Source organism: Lycorma delicatula, chromosome 1 (genome assembly GCF_047948215.1).
Source record: "Lycorma delicatula isolate Av1 chromosome 1, ASM4794821v1, whole genome shotgun sequence".
NCBI lineage: Eukaryota > Metazoa > Arthropoda > Insecta > Hemiptera > Fulgoridae > Lycorma > Lycorma delicatula.
In genome coordinates, this window is record NC_134455.1 from 220,007,007 (window position 1) to 220,030,255 (window position 23,249).

Genomic DNA, 23,249 nt, shown 5'->3' on the forward strand with positions numbered 1-23,249 from the left:
TTCTTCTCGTGAAAATAATGGAAAAGTTCATATAAACATATATTCTAAAATACTTTGCGAGTTATGGCTAGTGAAAGATTTTGCTTGGATTTTAACTACCCCAGTGAAATGAGGTCGTACTGAAATTTTTAGGATGTTAATTAAGTGGCAAAATTTGTGATTTCTTATGGTTTTTGACCTGGAAAATTAAATAAAATAGATTCCTGAACTGTATCTGAAGAAGTTTTCAAGAAAGCTGAGGTGAAACCAATAAATTGGGTAAAAAACACTGTTTTTTTTTTATGTTTGACGAATAATAACTATGTTAAATGGGTAAACACTGAAAACCATTTAATTAAACTTGTTGAGAATTTAATTCTGAACAAAATGGTGTAAGATAAGTTGAATAAAACTAACAAAGGTTAGAAAAAATGTATTTTATTTAGAAACTGTACACTAAACCAAAGTGCATTATACGTACCAGCTTATAATAAATGGTCAAAAATGAGTCCACCATTTTCAACACATTTCTTGGCATGCTTCTTTCTGTACTGCTTTAGTTGCTCTTTTTAGTTCTTCAGAGCTGGCTGTACTTAAGTTGCTCAGCTGCATCCATAATCCATATAATTAATTCCTTACAAAAATGTATTTTTGTTTTGTATACAACCTCAGGTGCAAAAATCTAAAGGTGTTACATCAGACGATATTCATGGCCAGAAATGTGGATCTCCACAACTGATCTATTTCTCAGAGAAATGATTTAGGTGAGTGGAAACGTCATATGAGAAGTGAAGAGGTTGCGTCACATGCTGGAAGTATAGTTTGCGTCTTGGCATTAGAGAAAAATCTTCAAGCAGCTGTGACAATTCTTCTTGAAGAAAATGCAAGTAAACCTCAGCATTTAAGCAGTCAGGTAATATGAATGGTCCAAACAGCTGATTGTGAAAAAGGCCTCACCATACAATGATGCTAAATCAGTGTTGAAAACTGCCTTTCACTGTTTTATAAGAATTTACTTCTGCCCTCTGCGTAAGTTGTTAAAGACGCCATCTTGCATATCTTCTTGACGCCATGCTTGTTGCTTAAGTTGTTGGCATATTGAGTAAAATTTGCCTCGTCAGTAAACAAAACAGATTGTAGAGTTGTCGAATTGTGTTCTACCAGTTGCAGAACCCCAAGCAAAGTGTCTCCTGAGTGTAGATGTTGAGGTGATTGTTTACGATAAGGATAAAACTTGTTATGTTCAAGTGTCCTCTAAACCATCGAATGCGAAATTGATCCACTTAGAAAGACGACGTGGACTGACACCTGGGATGCAACGATAATAATTTCATCAATAACAGTTTCATATTGGGCAGATTGTTTGTGGCTGGTACAAATAATAGGTAGTGAACCTGTTTCCTGAAAATTCTGAAAAGTCAAGGATCTGGAATCTGCGATTCGGAAAACGTATTTCATATTCTACTGCAGCAGCTGCAGCATTACACACATACAAAATGAATACCATATCAGCATATTCCTCTGTTGTAAATAAGTACGGGATTACTTCAATGGTAAATCGATCATGTTCAAATAAAATTCATAAAAAACCTTCGCTAACAACAGTACAGTTCACAGTATCCAATATACTTAATGTTCCTTACAGAATGATTTAAACAGTTATAAAGTATTATGTATTTTTGATCAGCTATTGATATTTTATTGTCAACTTTGAAATAATATATCAAATAATTTATTGTATTTCTTTCATTAATAAAAAGATTATTATCTAATTATTTTTTATCAATTCAACTTTATTTTACAACTGTGTAACTTCGTCTTTTTTAATTTTTTTAATAGCAATTTTTAACAATAAATTTAGATTTTACAAATTTCACATCTCTAAAAAATAATTTGTTTTTTGTTTACATTGAGTAAGTACTTTTCTGACAAATGTAGTAAAATGTACTGTTTCTAAATAAAATTTGAATTGTTTTAACCTTTCTTTGTTTTATTCAACTTATTTTACATCATTTTGTTCAGAATTAAATTCTCTACAAGTTTTGTTCAAAACTTTTATGTGTTTCTTACCCATTTAACAAAGTTATTGCACATTAAACTTAAAACACAGGGTTTTTACCCCAATTTTCTCAAAAAATACTGCAGATACGGTTCTGGAATCAATTTTTAATTTAATTTCTCAGTTCAAAAACCATATGAAATCACTAATTCTGTCCCCTTAGTTAACATACTGAAACTTTCAGTATGACCTCATTTTACAAGGGAATCTGAGATCCAAGCAAAATATTTCATTACACTGAAAAGAAAACTTCCTTCAGTAGTGCGACAATCAGTGATCATACACCATCAAAACTTTTGTTATGAACAGAATTCCACTGAACAGGTGAAGATTAATGCATAGGTTACAAAAACAGCGGCACTATGGGAATTTTGAAAACTATTTTAATACGGAAATTTTAAATTACGTTTATTTTTTGTCAAGAAAAATACTAGCTTAATTACTCGGGTATATTCTTAGTCAAACACCAGAATTTTTACCATGATATTATTTCTGAATTATAATATGCTACAGGTACAAGACAATATAGTTAAGAATAAAATCAAAGGGAATAGTTTTTTAAAGTGTAAAGTTTGAGGTGATACAGGTATTTAACAATCATATAGGTATTAATGATAAATCATCATATTATGATATAAAACATAATCTACGACATTTTTTATTTAACAAAGAACTGTTCAGCTTTAATCTATGGCGCGAGTGATAGCATCTCGGTCTTTCATCCAGAGATCCCGGGTTCAAAAAAAAATAAATATTTTGTTCACAACTCAGATGCTTGATTTCTAGAATTTAATTAATCATTAAAATGCTGTAGCATAATCAAATTCCTGTTTTTTCCAAGATGAAATTTACCTTATAAAAAAAACTGTGATTTTACAGGCTAAAACATTTTACTGAATTGAAATGTCACCATGTCATATGGGAATGCTCTGATAAACAAACAAGTAAATTAAAAATATTTACCAAACCATTTTTGCAAATGTTTTAACATATTTTTGCCTTTGCACACCAATAAAAATCAAACAATGCATGAAAATTAAAAGTTATTTTGTTTTACACAGAAATAAGACACCGACAACTTTTTTTTTGTACAATTCATCAATAGTAGACTCCAAAATATTAACAAAGAATTAAGCTTTACATATAAGCAATAAAGATGATAATTTGACTTTAATAATTGCTTTTCTTATGCTTATTCTACCAACACTTAACCACAGTATCAATAAATATAAATATAAAATGTTAGTAAATGGTATAAATGTAGGCTATAGTATAAAAGTAAAACTATTTATACTGACAAACAGAAAATTCTAAACATATAAATGTAAAATAAAAATTAAACAATAATACTGATTAAATTGTAAATAAACAAGAGGAGAGATAAAATATAAGTAAGAAAATAGAAATAGCTACATAGATAAACCATATGAATATGTAGTAGTGTATTGCCGCTACAATTAAATTTTCTTATAAAAATTCCTTCATGTTAAACTTATTAAAATACAGTTATAAAAGTCTAGTTTTGCAAACACTGATCAATTGGAGTAATTTATTCCTATTTAACAGTCTTTTTATTTATTATAGTACAATTATCAAAGAAAAATATCAATATAATAATATTTTATTAGGAAGGAATGACAATTTTATTTCTAACAGAGTTACAACTTGGAGATTATCAATCATTTCATATGTTAACAAAAAAATAAACTTTATGAAAGGCACTGGTATAAGTGTCAACTCACACTGAACTCAATATAAATTCATCAGTATAGAATCTGCCATACAAACCAAGTTAAGTGGAATAATACTGGGTATGATGCTCTTATCTTGAAGAAAAATGAGATATATTTAATGATTAAACATTGACATTGCTTATATTTATTTGAATATTGATACAACAAGCTGTAAAAATCTTTTACAATTTCTTTGTGAATAGTTAAAAAAAAAAAAATCATTTTGTGTCACGTTGTGTACTACCTCATTAACAACTTGTTCAATTTTTTGTCAACTATTAATCATAATTTTTCCTCAAATTTTATTTTTTTCTGTAACATTGATCAGTAAATGAAATATTATCTATTAAAGAAAGTGAGATAATGCCCATTACTGATTTCATAAATAATTTTTGTGGACCAGGTGATTTTTAACATAAGGTTCGCATTTACAAGAAATTTCTATAAAAAAAAAATCCCTTTTGACACGCTGGAAGGCAGAGGAAGATTTCACCAGTGCTAAGTAGAAGATAAAAAAGATTTCCACCTTAAAGTTAAGAAAAACTTCAAATTTACTACATACAACAATGGTTGCGTATGAAAAAATGTTTCACATGTTTAACATACAAGCCCCACCTTCTTACAATTCCAACAACATTTTGGTCATCTCTTTGGAGTATCAAAAATTATTTCAGACAAAAGTTTTTGGTAATGTTTAGAGGACTAACAACCACTTTAAACCGATTCAATAATGTGCCTATAAAGGGAGATTGATTTTTTTTTGTCTTCAAAACTAGAAGTTCTGCCTTCTTCTTCGAAAAACCAAGGTCTCAAATGAGATCACTCAATTCTGCTTGACTCCCGACTGTGTGGTTTACTATTTCTTTCATCAAAATCAGATTCATGGGATGTGGAAGGCTTGTAAGGATTCTTCTTCCACATGGTCCTTTTTTCTACTTCAAGCTCATAATTTTGGAATAAAGTAGGAATTGGTAAACTATCTGAATATAGAATAGGTCAAATAGAAGATGGAAGATTAGAGTATTAAACAGTTTCTCTTTTCTTCATTGACAATCCTACCATTATAGGTGGAGTCAAGCGGAAACAGCAGCCAGCTATCTGTATGGTTTGTAGGCTCTCAACAAACCGTACGCACAGGAAAAGCCATAGTGTTTTTTTTTTTTTCTTCCATTCTCATAGTGTAACTGAATAACAGTTGCAAACTATATGTGGAGCCCATGACTATTTCCTGGTCCTCTACCTTTATATCAAAATAATGCTGATAGGCAGTCTTCACAAGAAATGTCAGATTGCACTTCTGTGATGAAATTGTTATTTCACCACAAATGTAACAAAAATTACTCACTGAATTTACACATTTTCATGGCATTTTGATTTAACAAATTTTTCAGTTCAAAAGCAATCAAAAACCAGAAATTCTGCACTAATTTACAAACAATATGAAACTCACAGTCACAGCAACAGTAATAATGTTTATAATCTACAAACAGCTGGAGAACATTGTGTTTTGTCATTTAGCAAGTGTGACAACTCCAAAAACAAAATTACCCCTTACTAAAAATGTAGATTGGGTAAAAAAATTACATGTCATTTCCATAGCTAGAGCTAATCGGCCATTTTTATGGTGATTTTTGAATTCAGCAGATGGAAATGCATAAGAATGGGCTATTTTTGAGTCCGAAACATTTTCATTGTTGGGCAGTGATAATCAGTGAACATATAACAAATTTTGTTAAATAATTCTGATTAAGGTATTATCACTGTGTAAGATTAAGAAGGATCATCAGATGAGTGTATTTATAATGATAAATTTTTAACTACAACAAAAAACATCAGATTCAATATACAATGATCTATCCAGAACCCAAGAAGAAAATAAGAATATCTCGCATAACATCATTTAACAGACAGTTTGTACAGATAATGTGACAAGTCTGCAAAAAGATTCAAAGGTAAAAGCTAAAATTCCTGAATCACTTCAAGATGACTTCCTTAAATCAAAAAAGAAAGTAAGTCACAGAAACAGGCAGTTTCACTTCAGTCAACAGAAGAATGTCTGTTAAAATGGAAGACGGTGAAAGAGAAAATGATGGGTGTAAAAAAAAAGTCCATAAACCCAAGTGGTGAGGAAGAATATCAAAACTGGTCAAAAGTGAAAATATTACCTGTTCTTAATGCTGTACCTTTGTTAAAGTGAAGAAAATTAATTTACTCTAAAATAAATTGATGGAAAAACAATCATTAATGTATGTATGTATGTACCTTCATTTTAATGAAAGTGAAAAATGTTTAGGCCTCTGAACTTGTTTTGTAGCATATTTAAAATGAGAAATCAGCTGCAAAGGAACATAAGTCATTCATTGTAAACTGGTTTGAATAACTTAAATCTGAAATTTACAGAATATTTAAAAAATGTATTAAATATGCAAAGATGCATTTATTATATTTTAACTAAATTTTGAAATCCTTGTTACTGTTCTTTTGTGATTGTTTAATCAGTACTCTTAAGATCTGCTTATTGCATAAATGTCATTTTTAGATAGTTGTGATTTATGTACACAGGAAACAACCTTACTATAAATCTTCCACTATAAATTTAAAAAGCTCCTGTGTAAATTTTCATTTCCCTTTGAATTCTAATATGGAGAAATTTTCCTACAATAATTTTTCTTATAATGCATTGTCATAGTGGTATAATCATTATTAGTGTTACATTTCAAACTAGTGCTAGATTCTTGTGCCCATACAATAAAATCTGACAGGTCTTTACTAACACTACCACCTTCCAGAATAATTCCTTCCCAACCATTCTCTGCTTGCAGAGGAGAAACAGCGGTCCAATTATGACTCGTCATGGCAGGCAGAAGTCAAAATCGATCATATCTTATACAGCACTCTTTATATGTCTCACTACCAAAGCTATTCAATTAGAATTAGTTTCTGACCTCACTTCACAGTCGTTCATTGCAGTATTTCAAAAATTTATATAATGTAGGTGTATCCCTAATCAAGTTTTCCGATAACAGTTCCAACTTCCATTGAAAGTCAAACATTCTAATCTATACACGGTATAACTTGGTCATTCATATCTCCATCTTCTCCCATTTTGATGGTTTATGAGAGCGTACAATTATAAGTTTCAATTCCCATGCTATTTTCGGTATTTCTACAGATCACACATATCCACAACCTCTAACACCGAGACACTTTCTCATTGGATGTCTACTCACTTCTGTGCCTGAACCCAATTACCAAAAATTGAAATTACCCACTTAGGGCATCGACAACTACTCCAAAAATTTGTGCAATCTATTTGGAGACTATGGTCTAAGTATTATTTACATTATCTTTAGCAATGCCAAAAATTCCTTCCCACAACCTTTGCATTAAAGTCTTAGTATTAATACCAAAGAAAATTCTTCACCCATGCATTGGAAATATGGAACTGTATCCAAGGTTTATCTGGGTTCTGACAACCTAGTAAGTAAGAGTTGTTGATTTAGATACAGTTGGTCAATTAAGAAGACCTGTGCACAAATTACGCTTTTACCAATCTCCAATGACTTTGTTAATTATTCATAAACTTTATTATTATTATTATCATTTGACTTTTCATATAGTATTATTCATAATACATACATACAAATAAGTATTATTTATTGATTGATTCATTTGAGTACAGATTACCCAAGATTTATATACACATTAAATTGTTAATGGCATGAGTTAAATACCACCCATTGGATGCATCTTACCAGTAGACACATGAACAAAACATAAAATAAATCCTAGATCTATATGATTGTAGGTACAATTAATAGTACTGATCAGATCATTGAATTTGATCAATTTATATATTCACTTATAAATATAGATAATAAAATATGCTTGGTAAATCAAGTTAGGATGACCATGAGCTTTGTGAATATTTATTACATGATTGTATGATTATTTTTGATACTATATGAAAAATAAAAATAAATAAGATTACAGTTTCAAACTACTTATTTAATACTTGTATGATTATTATATTATTTATTTAAGCAATATGCATAATTAAACATTTGTTAAGATACAACATTTTAAGGTTATATTATTTATGATTCATTCATGTATAATTATATTGTTAATTACATGATCATTTATATGACTTGTGATTACAAATCAATGATTATTAATATTATTATTTTTCATGTTATTGTTTCTAATATGTGCACTTTCATTATTATACAGAAAAAAAGATCATCTGATTTTTTTGGTGGGCAGTTATGTTAAGATTCACTCTCTTTCTTCTTGTTAAGTAATAAAATAGATAATTTTTATCTATTATATAATAGATCATTCTTCTTATTCATTTATAAAAGTAAATAAATCTGTTATATACAGCTGGCCTATTTTATCAACTTATATTTTATATTAGGAATTCATTATTATTAATGCATTGTTCAGTCTAAATTTAAATCTCATTCTGTCATGTACACTTTCATTAACAATATACTCTTCTTTTAATACAACTCAAACTAAAACGTTAAGTATGTAATGATCACTATAACTAATTAAAATTAATATTTAATCATCAACTGGGGAATATCTTTTATTTATTACATAATATGAACCAGTAAAGTTAAAATGTAGAGTAATTACACCTAACTGAGGTATTACACTGAAGCGGTTAGTTATTCGAACACACATTCACTTCACATCTCAATTTCAGTTTACTTTCTGCCTATAGCAATGTATACAACAATAGCTATAACGGGAATGTATATAAATCACTTAAAAAACAATCTAAAAAGAGTTGGTGTTTTTAAGTTGTATACTTTACGGTGATATTTATTTTTATTTTTTAACAAAAAAAAATTGAAATAAACTAAAAAATCAGTGAAAAAAAATTTTTATGCCAATGCTCTTAAGTTCAAAAAATCTATTTTTATAATACGGACAACTGTGTATACATCTGTACATATGTATGTTGGATTGTATTTGATCTTATAACTCTGGACCCGTTGACTGACTTTCTTCAAACTTGATAGACAGGTATACTACCTTCAGGGGGAAAGAATGCATTAAATTTTTTGCAAAATTGGAAAAATGGTGGTATTTTGGCCAAAATAAGATTTTAAATTTTTACTGGAAAAGTATAGCAAAAAACATTTCTTACAAAACTGAAATCTTTTTTATCAAGATCATAGATTTTTATTTAATATTCACCCCCACCCAAAAAATTGATTGAGTGATTATAAATTATTTTTTAGCCATACCTTGCTTCTGAAAAGGAGTTAATGGGAATTTTCTGCATCTACAAACAGTGATTCACATAGTGTTACTGATGCTTTCTGAGCTCATTCTAATAGTGAAAATAATGAAAAAAGTTCATATAAACATGGGTTCGGAAACACTCTGTTAGAAAGTTACAGCTAGCGAAAGATTTCACTCCAATTCCTGGCACAGACTGAATTAAAACCATACTGAAATTCTAGAAACCCAAATTACAGGGGAAACTTTTTGGTTTCTTTGGTTGTTATCCAGAAAAACTGAATAAAACTGGTTCCAGAACGATATCTACAGTAGTTTTCATAATATCTGACAAAACAGAAAAATCTATTGTCTAAAAACATGTTTATTTTACATTTGTAATACAAAAAATTTGCTAAATGACTAATAAATGCATAAAATTTATTATCAAAACTTGTAGAAAATTTAGTTCAAAGAAAACTGATAAAAAATAGCCCAATAAAAAACAAATACAAATTCAAGAAATTTGATATTGCTAACAGTTACCTTACGAAAACAAAGACTTAAAAACATATTAAGACATTAAGACTTGAAAAACATATATCCAAATTGCGAGGAGCAACGCTAGCAATCCGAAAGTGTACAGCCAAATGAATTTAAGTAGGGCAGATTTTTGAAAGCTTACTGTAAAAATGGATCAATTACATTTTTATTTTTTTTAACACTGTTTAAATTGTATGTTAAATTCATTTTCTGTACTTAATAACATCTAAATTTTCATATGGTGTTAGTAATAAAATCAGATTTATCTTGTATTTACTTTCTATTGGCCTATTTTACATCAATGTTCTCTGAATTAAATTTTCTACAACTTTTGATAACAAATTTTACACATTTGTCAGTCATTTAACAAAGTTTTAGAATTACTAATGTAAAAAACTTGTTTTTAGACTATTTTTTCTGTATTACGACGGGTATTATGAAAACTACTGCAGGTATGGTTCTGGACCGGTTTTATTATATTTTTCTGAAAAACCAAAGAATCCATAGTTTCCCTCTTAATCTGGATTCCTAAAATTTCAGTATGGTTTTATTTCACTCTTGCCAGGAATCAGGGCGAAATCTTTCGCTAGCTATAACTCGCTAAAAGAGCGTTTCCGAATCCGTGTTATAAACGTTTTTCATTATTTAGCTTAGAAAGCACCAATAACACTAAGTGAATCGCCGAGTATTTTCTATATCAATAGGCCTTCAAACCAACATAAAAAATTTACTCTAGTTATTCTTGAAAAAAAAAAATTGGCCAAAAATGTTCACCTCCTTTCTAGAAAATTACAACTTTGTTTCTTTACAATTATGGCTGTATCGTATTTTTAAACAATTTTAGGGAGTACTTTTTTAATTTATTATCATAACTTAGGGTATTTTGTTAATTTTACCCAATGCTTCCCCTTGAATTTGGAAGCCCCCAAAATGAAAAAAAAATCTTTCACTATTTGAATTAATGCTGAAAACGTATTTTCTTAAACAATATCATTAAAATAACAATACTTTCTCTTGATAGTGGCCCTCCCAAATTAAAAACAAATTTTTTTTAAAGCAATTTGCTGAATATCTTCATTAAAAAAGTCCTCTGATGCTTGGGCCTCCAAATTTTCAAAAAGTCGAAAACATTTTTGAAATTGTGATCCTAATATACTAATATTAAAAAATGTTTGTTATTGCTTTTGTTGAGCATCTTGGCTTAAAAAATTAAAGGATTTATATATAATCAAACAAGTAATTTTACATTTAATAGAAAATAAAAAAAATTATATAAATAATAACAAAATTATTATGTTACATGTTTTTTAATATGTTAATGAAAAAATAACAGAAGCTAACTAACAGAACATTTTTGGTTAACATTTTGTAACACATTCTTACGTTGTAGTTTTTCTTCCTCCCGGCTTTTGAAGTTTACATTTTTCAGCTTTTTGGATGTTCATGAAACATGTTTTCGTTTAATATTTTAAATGAATGTTGTCATATTTTTGATTCATCAAACTTTCCTTTTCCTTTTTTCCAAAACATAGAAAACAATCTTATGTTTTAAAAGAATATATCCATAGCAGACTTCACGATAATCGTAAGCACTGATTTGGCTTTCGTGAAATGTTGAAAACATTCCAAATCAAATGAAAATGAAAACATTTCAATTTCTACTATACAACTTTGATAAAAATTCGGTATCCATTTTCTTAAGGCGGAATTGATTCAACTGCTTTAAACATGAAATATTTCACCATCATATGTAATTCAATGCTGCGATAAATTGTTTTCTACATCCTTTATCCTAACAAATTTACTTATAAATTTTTATTTTGTTTTATTTTCTTATAAATTTTACGATTTGGAAACTTTTAGAAACGAGTGGTTTTAAATGTTAAAGAAACTGGATAAAATATGTTTCTTGTGGTTTAAATTTCTAACACTTTTTTACAATACTTTGAAATACTGAAAGAACTACAATTAGCATAAAAATGTGGATTCAAAATTTCTGCTAATCTTTGTGTTTCTTCAAATACTATGTCTGTTCTACTACTCACAACAAAAACAATTTCTAAACAATATTCACCTTCCATTTCATTGAACTTCATTTCATTATTGAACTCAATAAAATCTTCATCGGATAGTTTATCATTTTCATAACAAATGTCAACAATTTCTATTGAATTGTTTGACGATGGCATTTACATTTTATTTTTCAAACTTTTTTCATTATCATTTATTTCATATAAAAAAATCTACATTCGGGTTTAGATCTAGGTCATTAAATGATAATGAATTGTTTTCAATTTTTTTTGGAGTTATACTTTTTTTACTGTTTAGCCTCTGGAACCACCTTTAAGGTATTACTTCAAAGGATGAATGAGGATGATATGTATGAGCGTAAGTTTAGTGCAGTCTTGCACAGTTTCAGGTCAACCATTCCTGAGATGTGTGATTAATTGAAACCCAACCACCAAAGAACACCGGTATCCATGATCTAGTATTCAAATCAACATAAAGCTAACTTTGGAAGTTATAATAATTGTTAATTTTTTCACAGTTGTATATTTCTGTATTTCTCCTACATATGCAAATACAGTTTGATAATCTGAGAAGTACATTTTACATGCTTAAGTTTTTCTTAGATTAGAATTTAAAATCTAACGTCCAATTGTGAGCCATTTTTGTTTTCGAAATTTCATTACTAAGTTGCGTGGAAAATTTAAGTGATATTTAAGCGATGGACATAAATTGAAATCTCCCATTAATAAATGTTTTTGAGTACAAAAGAGTAACTTCTTCAATTAAAAACATATAAATATTCTAAAAATATTTGTATAGCAACAACACCAGGTGATTTGTACCCAGTTATAAAACATAGATCATCTTTTTGATCAAAATAAGTTCAAAATGTGAATTATGTTTTTTTATAATATAATTTTCAACTGTAATAATATTTTCAAGCCCCTGGTGCTGATAAATATAAAATCACTCGAACTTTTATACACTTTTTCAACCATTTTATTTTTTAATTTTTCATATTTGATGCATTATCGGATCGAAAAATGTTTGTGTAAATCGAACGATTTTTATTCAATAATGTTTCGCTCAAAATTAAAATAATCGTCTGAATGCCAGGAATTTTTTTCAAAAATGAATCGCTTAACTTGACCAGAGTAACTAAAAAAGTTATGGAATTCATTGCCAGCATTTTTTATATTTGTTTGAATTTTGGCCAGAGGTTTCCTTTCTAGTAATAGAGAACACTTGTTATATCACTTGTGATCATAACAGTGATATAAGGTAATTCAACCACTTTTTATACAGATTTAAAACTTTCTTCTTTATACTGCATATGCTTCAACAAAACGTTTGATACGATTTAAGCCGATTAGCTCTAAAACATCTTATTAATTTCAGCACCTGTCAGATTTTAGCTGCCTTCCACAGCGTGCTTTCAATAAGCTAAATGTAGTGGAGTAAGAACAAACATGTAAAATAGCAGGTTTGAATACGAGGTGTGGCTATTAAATAACAAAACTAATGCTGCTACAAAAGGACTGCGCATGCGTTAATGACCGACAGCTGTGTAGCGTGAAGCCTTCTCTTTCGATTGTTGCCACTCCATTTTCTGTATACATATTAGTGTGGCCGTGGATAAAATGATAAAGTGTTTTATTAGAGCAAAGAATTGTGAAATTTCATATGAAACTTGGAAAAACCGCTACTGAAACTCATCTTTTATTAAAAAAGTATACGGCAATGAATGTTGATCAAGTGCGCGGGTTTTTGAGTGGTTTAAATGTTTCTAAGGTGGCCGAAAGGTCGTTAAGATGATAATCGCCCGGGTCGACCTTCCACGTCAAAATCGGATAAAAATATTTTTTAAAAATTGGTAATCTGTAATTTGATCCGATCTGACCGTCGGCTAACTATTCTTGTATTTATTCAAGATCCTTGCTCAAATCCGTGAAAAAATAAGAAAAAAACGACCCGAATTGCGAAACAAGTCATGGGTGCTTCATCAGGAAACGCACCGGCTCACACTATATTGTCTGTTAAGACGTTTCTAACCAAGAATAACATCCCAGTGTTAGACCATCCGCCTTATTCGCCTTACCTGGCACCATGTAACTTTTATCTGTTCCCCAAGGTCAAATCTGCATTAAAAGGAAAAAGATTTCAGACCGTTGAAGCTGTGAAAGAAAAAGCTCATAGAAGAAGACTTCCAGCACTGTTTCGAACAACGAAAAAGTCGAATGGAGCGTTGTAGGAATAGAGAAAGGATGTATATTGAAGAGGATAATAACCAAATATATATAGCCTTAAAATACAATATTTTACAGCATTAGCCTCGTTAATAGCCACACTTTGTATAAGTTGCAATTTAAATTTAACAAATGAATATTGATTTGATTCCTTTTCCAATTAATTTTATGTTTGTTTTGATAATTCACTCTTCTGTTTCACAACAGGATGCAAGATTGTGTTTGCGACAGGTTACAATTCAATTGCTGGCCGGTTTCAAGCCGACCACTCTAGTGTACCTGTACTTGCTAATAAAAAGTATTAATATCTTTAATCTTCCTATAGCTAAAAGAGATTATAAATGTGTAATTATCAAATGATTAAAATAAGACGACTGATAAAATAAATTGATTGTTTTAAATATAATAATGGCATTCGAAGAACACACATTTCAATTTATTTGAGCGAACTTAAGTATTGTTATTAGCTATTTATATTTTCCATAATAAGATCCATAAATTTCAGTCAAATTACTTTTCACAAAGCCAGACAGCAAAACGGAAATATGATCACATGTTAGCTCTGATCACAAGTGCTATCTTCAAATTAAATGATGCAATACCATTGGAAAAAATAAGATAACAAAAAACCATCTAAGTAATTACTTAAGGTAAAATAATACAACAAAATTTTAACGCAATTATACACGTATCAAAAAATTAACTCGGTAAGTACCAAAGAGATAAGATAATGAAGTTAAAATACAACAAAAAACATTTTTTTTTTTGCTATTCATTTTTTGAATTAAAATTTATCTTTGAGGTTCAATGAATATAAAATCTATCTCCACCATAGACCGATAGTAAAAAATCATTTGATTATTTCATTAACTGCTTAAAATATAATTAAATAAAAAACCATATACTTTGTGCGCTTTGAAAATTATAATAGTTTAAAAATTAAAAAATAAGTAATCCAAGACATTACAGTAATAATTTAATTATAATCATTCATAAAAAAAATAAAATCGAATTTTAGAATAAGTATGAATTACAATGATTTGAAAATAAAAATTTTAAATATTAAAAAATAAAGACGAAAACTGGAAGGACTAATCGTATAGTTAAATGTTTAGCATAAAACAATAACTGCTCAGTACAACTCGCAAAGTTAAAAAGTCAGACCTCTGCAGTAGTAGAGGAGTAATAAAAACTCAAGTAAACAATTTAACAAAAACATATTTTAAAAATCTAATTGCACCGTACACAATTTAAATCGTACAAACTCTTTTTCAACTACCATAAATAGAAAAGATCTTTCAAAAGCCGATCTCAAACACCGTGCCGGTGTTTGAAAAATTATAATTAATATTAAATTATAATTAATATTGCTGCTGGGAGTGCCTCCCAGCAGCAATATTTGAAGAAGCTTAGCTTCATCGAGTGAAAGTTTGCTTATGAACAGATATAGTTTATATATAACCTTCATTAAAAAATGGTATTGTAGATCGACTTTTCAATTTTAAAATATAAACTCACAAATATAAAAATGTAAACTTTTAAAAGTAATCGAAAAAAAAAGTACCCTCACGTTATATTAACCGACATCATAACCGAATATAAAAAGTTAAGTGCTACTGAAACGGTAATGATCTTATTTATCTCAGCAAAAGAGCACAGATTATGATTTCTAAACAATATATGAATTTTACAGAACATAGTCTGAAATATTGCGGGCTTTCATAAAGCCCGCAATGTTTCAAATTCGTTTATTAGCTTTTTTCTATTATTTTTATTAGTATAATTATTCGAGATCTTTTTGTTCAATATCGTTTTGGTAAAATTATTGTTGTTATAAGTATAATTATTCAATTTCTTTGGAATAATTTAGTTGTTGGATCAAATGTTGAAAAAAGTCTAGTTATCATTTTCAGTTAATGTTTGTTTTTCTATTTTTTCTTATTTAATTTTTTTGTTTTTTTTATGTTTGTTATGAAGAATAGTTTTGTCGATGAACCAGTTAGCAAACAGATTATTTTCAATGAATCTCTAATTTAAACAACATTATTGTTATTTCTGATTTTGAAAGATAAATTTGGTAAATAATTTTAAATTGAAATAAATAACACTACAGGTATAGTTTAATCATAATCATTAGTAAATAAGATCGTCGCAATTTCAGAAGCACTTTTAACTTTTTATATTCGTATGTGTTATGATGTCAGTTAATATAACGTGAGGTTACTTTATTTTTTCCGATTACTTTTGAAAGTTAAAATTTTTATATTTAAAAAATCCCTTTCGGCACGCCGGATGGCGGAGGTGGATTTCACCGGTGCTAAGTAGGAGATAAAAAAGATTTCCACCTCAGAGTTAAAAACTTCAAATTTACTCAATACGACAATGGTTGCATGTGAAAAAAGTTTCACACGTTTAGCAAACGAGAAGCCCCATCTTCTTACAATCCCAGCAACATTTTGGTCATCCCTTGCCGTAAGGGTTGGTCATATCAAAAATTGTTTCAGACAAAAGTTTTAGGTAATATTTAGAGGACTAACGACCACTTTAAACAGATTCGATACTGTGCCTATTAAGGAAGATAAGATTCTTTTTCGCCTTCGGAACTCCATTTTTTCAACCCCCTGGGCCAATGTTTGGCAATATAAAAAAAATTTACTTAGATAAGTTTTAGGCCCTTATCCAAAGAATAGTAGAAAAATTAAACGAATTCGATATTTTATTTAATAAGAAAGTTATAGCAATATTTTGTTTTTTCGAAAAAGCTACCCCATTTTCACCTCCATGGTAAGATTTTGTCCGTTAACGAACTCGACCGAGATTTTGGAACGAGTTACTTTTAGGGAACAATTTGAAAGTGATTGGCGCAAAATTACGGCAGTTACCGTGTCCACAGGAAAGTGAAATATATATATAAACTTTTGAGCTGACGGTGGTTTTGGGGTCTGGAGGATGTGAAGCGATAAGATATGTAGAAATTTTCCGGAAGTCGAATCATTGTACCCATTACAATTCTTATGAAATCTATCTGATTGGAAAATTGTTAAATCAACTTATGCCATTTTTTAGTGAAGATTATAAAAACTATGCATGTTCATAAATAAAAATAATCTTCTAAGCTTAATCGGTTAAACAGTTTTTTCAACAATATAAAGAATGTAATTATAAGAACCTGCTTCACGTTTAATCTGGATCAATAAATTAGATTGTACTAGTTCGTAACTTAAACAAAACATATTTCATGAAATTTTGTAAATAAAATAGCATTTATTGACATTTCAAAAACAATATAAAAATATCAAGCGAATAAGAGATTACATGTAAAATGAGCAAAAACAAAGAACTACGCATTCACTTATGTAACATTAAATATACTAAATTCACGCAATATGTTAGTAAGCAATTTATTACACATTTAACCATAATATTTCATAATAAATCACATCTTTTTAAGAAATATGATTAAAATATAATATGTGAAAAAATATTTACAAGCGGGAATTATTTTAACAGCAAGTTCACTATTTATTTAATTCTTCATTTCAGAAATAACACTCCTATATCTTACGGCATTTTTTCCACTTTAAAAATCTTTTCAAATATATGATATGTATAAATGAAAAAGTTCTATTTAGCCAGAATCTTGGCTTATGCACAAAATGTTTGATATCCTGATTTATTGTTACTTCATTTACTAAAATTTAGAAATCTTTCTTACTATTTTTCAACAAGAAAAGCAGGTGTCATATTGTCAGCATTGTAAAATTTGTCATTTCATCTTTCCATATACACATATTCATAACTAATAAGTAAGATTTAATTGCATATTTATTTAGTACGATGTGGAAGAATTATTTCAAAAAATGTATAGTTTATTTATCCCCTATAACACATAATTTGCTGCATTACACGATCTTTTTCAGTCTTTTTAGCGGCTGTGATGTGTTTAGATCAGCTAAGGTACTAAAACAAACAACAGTCTCAGTTACTTTCCCTGACAGTCATTACTCACAAGTCGTGTAACAATACATCATTATATTCACTACAAGCCGGCAGCTGTGGTGAAATTTCACTTGTACAGCTAAACATCTGTATTTTGATCAGCCTGGCATGCAGTTGTGCAACAATTATGTTTAGTTGTATGGAGAAGGCAAGAGGAGTTCCTCGGTTTCCTAAGTAAGCTTGATTCTTCAAACAGTTACGAGTGACTTAGTCACAAGTCACTATTTTCACATTGCCTACAACATTCTAGGATATAGCATCTAATACATATATACAGTCATTTTTTAACTCACAATCCACCTGTCAGGAGTAAAGGAAACATAAAATTAGTCCTTACATAATCTGATTGATTACCACACTGTTTTAATACGTATTACCAGCGCCTTAGTCTTTTTTAATTTATTATAATAGCAAATTATTTATTTGTTATTATTTTATTTTATTTATTATAATAGCTTGAACGAATGTTAAAAAATTCTAAATGTGACTTTTTAAGTCATTCAAGTCATTCCAAAAAAGCAGTCTGCAAGAATGACTTTTACAGAAACCACAATTGTATAAACTGGTTCTGATTTTATTATCCTTTTAACTATATTGTAACATGAAAGTAAGGATGATAATTCAAATTACGATAAGCTATAATCCAACTTGTTTCCCTAAAAGTTCACATAAAAATAGAAAAATTCTAAGTATTAAATCTTACAACAATGATTATTATTATTATATTATTCATGCAGTGGGCATATCCTTAACTTAAGCAGCTTAAAAAATCATCTTCATTTACACCCAAAATATGTAACACGTTCACTAAACACATATACTTAACATATGATTACTCACAAATTAAAACTACTTGTTTTTGTTGAACATATTTTTACAAATTTTCACTATCACTACATTCATACATGCTGATGAAAACATATCAATAGTTATAAGAAAGTAATAATACAAACATACTTAATAGTTCATTAAATTAATCAAACAGACTCATTATTTTTACATTTTTTGACTGGCATTAACTTCTAATTTATCAAGATTCACAGGTAAACCGGAACTGAAACTAAAAAAAAATTGGTTTTCCAAGGAATTTAAATTAAAAAGGAAATGAAATATTTGCAGGTTAAATTCTTTCCTTAAATTAAATGTACAACTTCATCTTCGTCTCCCAAAAAAGGGATACATATTTATAAAATTTTTCTCAGATATAACTGAAGTTTAAGCAAAGATCAGCAACACGAAAACTTAAACGGTTTGATACCTAACAGTATACCCTAACAGTGTAAAATAGAAATGCCTGAAAAAGAGGTAAAATTCCATTTTTAAAAATTGAAATATCTTATTACAGGATTTAGTAATAACATTGTGTACTCACAATAGTTTTTAAGAAGAAAGTGTGGGCAACCGAACGATCCAAATAATCATGAGAATGTTAACATTTAACTCTTAAAAATTTGAAGATGATTTAATTATTAATAAATTACACCGAATCATTGGAAATTATACAAAAATACAAGTCAAATTTAATTATGAGAAAGGAAACACGAACACATGTTACAAAAGATAAATATGAATTGTGAAACTTAAGTTTTAAAAAACATGTGAATTTACACAAATAAAAAGTCAAATCTTTCTCATATTTACTTATATTGTCTAGTTCGTGAAATCCTAGTAGCCAGTAAGTCAAATTTTATGGTTTTCACTTCCTTCTATTTCATAATAGACAAAATACTTTATTTACTCTTTTGATACACATGTTGACACAATTCTGATAACACCAGTTTTTTATGCCTACAACTATTTGAAATATATCAAAAAACAAATACATAATGAACCAAACATTTATACAGCAAAATAAACACAATCCAGAAGCTAAAATCAGAATTTAAAATGTTGGATACAAAACAAGTTTATAATTAAAAGTAATATTTTGTTGTAAATAATCTAAGCACTTGTTTAATCATAAAATAAAAACATTATCTCCAAATTTTCTCGGTAAGTTTGATTTTTCACTCTTTTTACAGACTACAATCGCTAAATATTTCGATTTTCTTTGAAAACTAGTGTTCTAAAACAGTGGAAAAAGATTTTTTGAAGATGAAAGTCGATGGAAAAATTATTTTAAAACAAATCTGATTTTTCTCTTCTTACATTACAATTCCACGCATATTATTTTTCAATTTCATTCGAAAACTAACTTTTATGCAAAAATCTTATTCGCCTCCCACCAATTTCGTTTCTTTCGTTTTACTATTAATTATTATACAATTTTTTATTATTAATATTCAATCTTGACACAGTTGATTTAGTAAACCGCATTACCTAAAATAATTAGAACATTTCTAAAATAACTGAACACTCCTAAAATAATTTATTGTATTCAATATCATTTTTAAATTAATTCATTTAGATTATATAACATGATACGTCACTGTTATTTAAATTTGAGTCACGTGTTTTATCTTAGTTTTACTGAAGAAAAAACAGAAGATTTTATATACGATGCGCAGAATGTAAACTGCCGATCTCTCATAGTTTTTCAATGTCATGTTATAAGGTTTTCCCAACTATTCCAATACTTACCTTACCACACTTACCTTCACCACACTCCACTTAAAAAAAATCTAGGCCGATCTATTATTATTAATCTACCTGGAAAAGAACCTACAACTTTATTCACGTCGTCATAAACAGCTTTTAGAAGCTGTAAACAGTTCTGCTCCCCACGTAACAAGAGTGCTGCACAGTCTTACTATGATTTTTTCCTCGGGCAATGCGTTTTAATTAGTACGGCAAATATTGTGTCTAAAAATAGTTTAATACAAAGTAATGAAGGACATTTACTTACCCACACAGAAATGTAATTAAGGTATTTTTTGTTTTTGTTTTTTTAATTTAACTGTCTGGAGCAATAAATTCGGAGTATTTTTTTGTATAAAGAAATATGAAATATTAGACAATAATATTCAAAAGAGCCTTATTTCACAGTTTTATAACAGAAAAGACAAATAAGGAATTAAAGGAAATCTTCAACGCTTCAATTTTTCTATTTTAACATTTATCTGCAAAATGAATAGTTTTCAATTAAGTAATAAAAAATGTTTTATTAGTTTTTAATTGTGTTTTTAAATGTTTTAGAAAATAGTTTTCAATTAAGTAATAAAACATTTTTTATTACTTAATTGATAAACTATTCATTTAATTGATTAAGTAATACATTTTCAACAAAAATCTCTTTCTTTCAAACTTAAAACAATAAAAGGTTCTACTTCCAAATAATAATTTCCCAGACAATTTTAACGACTTATTTCCTGAAAGAACTTTATTACATTTCAAGTTTAACAAAAAATATACCATTTTCATCCGCATACGTCAATGTAACAACTTTCTATTTTCGGTAGTCTAATTTCTAAAACAGGTAAAAATAACCATAAAGTACAGAATGTATATATGAATGAAGGAAGCAAAGGTAGTGAATCATCAAATGAAATAATTCAACAGAAAATTTCTTGCATTGCAGAAGCATATGCAACGGTAATGAAATTTGCTGAAAGTCGGGTGTTTTACGCGATCAGGAAATTTTTCAGTTACACAAGCTTCATAGAATTTTCTCTTTAACATGTATCAAACAAAAGCATCCACAAATTTATTAAAACACAACTGAAAAACCCATAAGAAATTTCCTTTCCTTTATACATACTTACTTCCATTTTAGACTGGAAAATGTTTTGATGGCATCAATACATTTTCCATGTGGAGAGAAGCCTCCAGACAGAAGAGATAGAAAATAAAGAAAGAAGAATCTAGAAGGAACGATGAAGGGATTCTTTCTACAAAAGAACTTAACAAAAGCGTAGAAGGCGCGAACAATAAAAATTATTACGTTTGATCAAAAGGGCGGTCGGGAAGTGGTTCAGCAGGCCAGTAGGTATAAATACTGTTGTAGAACTACAGAGTGACCATTAGTAGTTTTTTGAGTTTGAGTTCTGTGCAGAGTGCGATAAAAGCGATAACAATGGGGGTTTGGTAACAAGTGAAAAATGCGTCACATGTATTCCATTTTGGACAGTAGTTGAAAACAAGAAGGTAAGTTATTTGTGAAGAGAAGTGAAAGTGACATTATTCTATTCATTCATAAAGTGTAGGGTAGTTCTTTTGTAAACAGTAAAAGTAAATAATAGTTGCAGAAATTGAATTCTATGAATTGTAGGTTTTTCTATTGTTAACTTATTGCGAATTCAATATTAGCTTTAATTAGTCATTATAAAGTTTTTAGTTAGTATTCTGGTATTTATAATTTAATTTGAATTACTAATATATATTTATTTTACATATTTGAGAATAATAAATTGTATTTACAACGAATTATTTTTCGCGTGTAATCTCTCAACATCCGGTTTGAACCGTGAACCACGCAACAAAATATATTTTATACTTATACAAATGTTTCAAAAAGAATGACCAGATTTAAAATCCGTACATCTATGCAACCACGCACGGTCAGTGAATAAAATTTGCACTATTTGAAAGTGCGCGTCCTAGAGTTTCAAATGGCCACCACTGCAACAGGCCAGTAGGTATAAATACTGTTGTAGAACTACAGAGTGACCATTAGTAGTTTTTTGAGTTTGAGTTCTGTGCAGAGTGCGATAAAAGCGATAACAATGGGGGTTTGGTAACAAGTGAAAAATGCGTCACATGTATTCCATTTTGGACAGTAGTTGAAAACAAGAAGGTAAGTTATTTGTGAAGAGAAGTGAAAGTGACATTATTCTATTCATTCATAAAGTGTAGGGTAGTTCTTTTGTAAACAGTAAAAGTAAATAATAGTTGCAGAAATTGAATTCTATGAATTGTAGGTTTTTCTATTGTTAACTTATTGCGAATTCAATATTAGCTTTAATTAGTCATTATAAAGTTTTTAGTTAGTATTTTGGTATTTATAATTTAATTTGAATTACTAATATATATTTATTTTACATATTTGAGAATAATAAATTGTATTTACAACGAATTATTTTTCGCGTGTAATCTCTCAACATCCGGTTTGAACCGTGAACCACGCAACAAAATATATTTTATACTTATACAAATGTTTCAAAAAGAATGACCAGATTTAAAATCCGTACATCTATGCAACCACGCACGGTCAGTGAATAAAATTTGCACTATTTGAAAGTGCGCGTCCTAGAGTTTCAAATGGCCACCACTGCAACACTAGCGTTCAAACGTACGCTAACTTCAGTCGTAAACAGAAAAGGCGTTTTGTGTTCTACAATTTAGCAAAACAGAGTCAATAATAATGGTTCAGCGTGCATTTCGACAACGTTTCAGGATTGATCCACCATCGGCAAAGGATATTCGTCATGGTAAAAACAATTTCAAGAATCGGGGCGTTTATGTAAGGAGAAGAGTCCAGGCAGTCAATTTTTAGTAATAAATCAACAT

The 23,249-nt window shown here is 28.9% G+C and overlaps 1 protein-coding gene across 4 annotated transcripts in view; it reads right to left on the reverse strand.

Annotated features, from left to right (window-relative positions):
• Ent2 (Equilibrative nucleoside transporter 2) overlaps positions 1–23,249 on the reverse strand; it is a 137,610-nt gene that overhangs the window by 66,198 nt on the left and 48,163 nt on the right. The gene's annotated exons all lie outside the window — the stretch shown is intronic.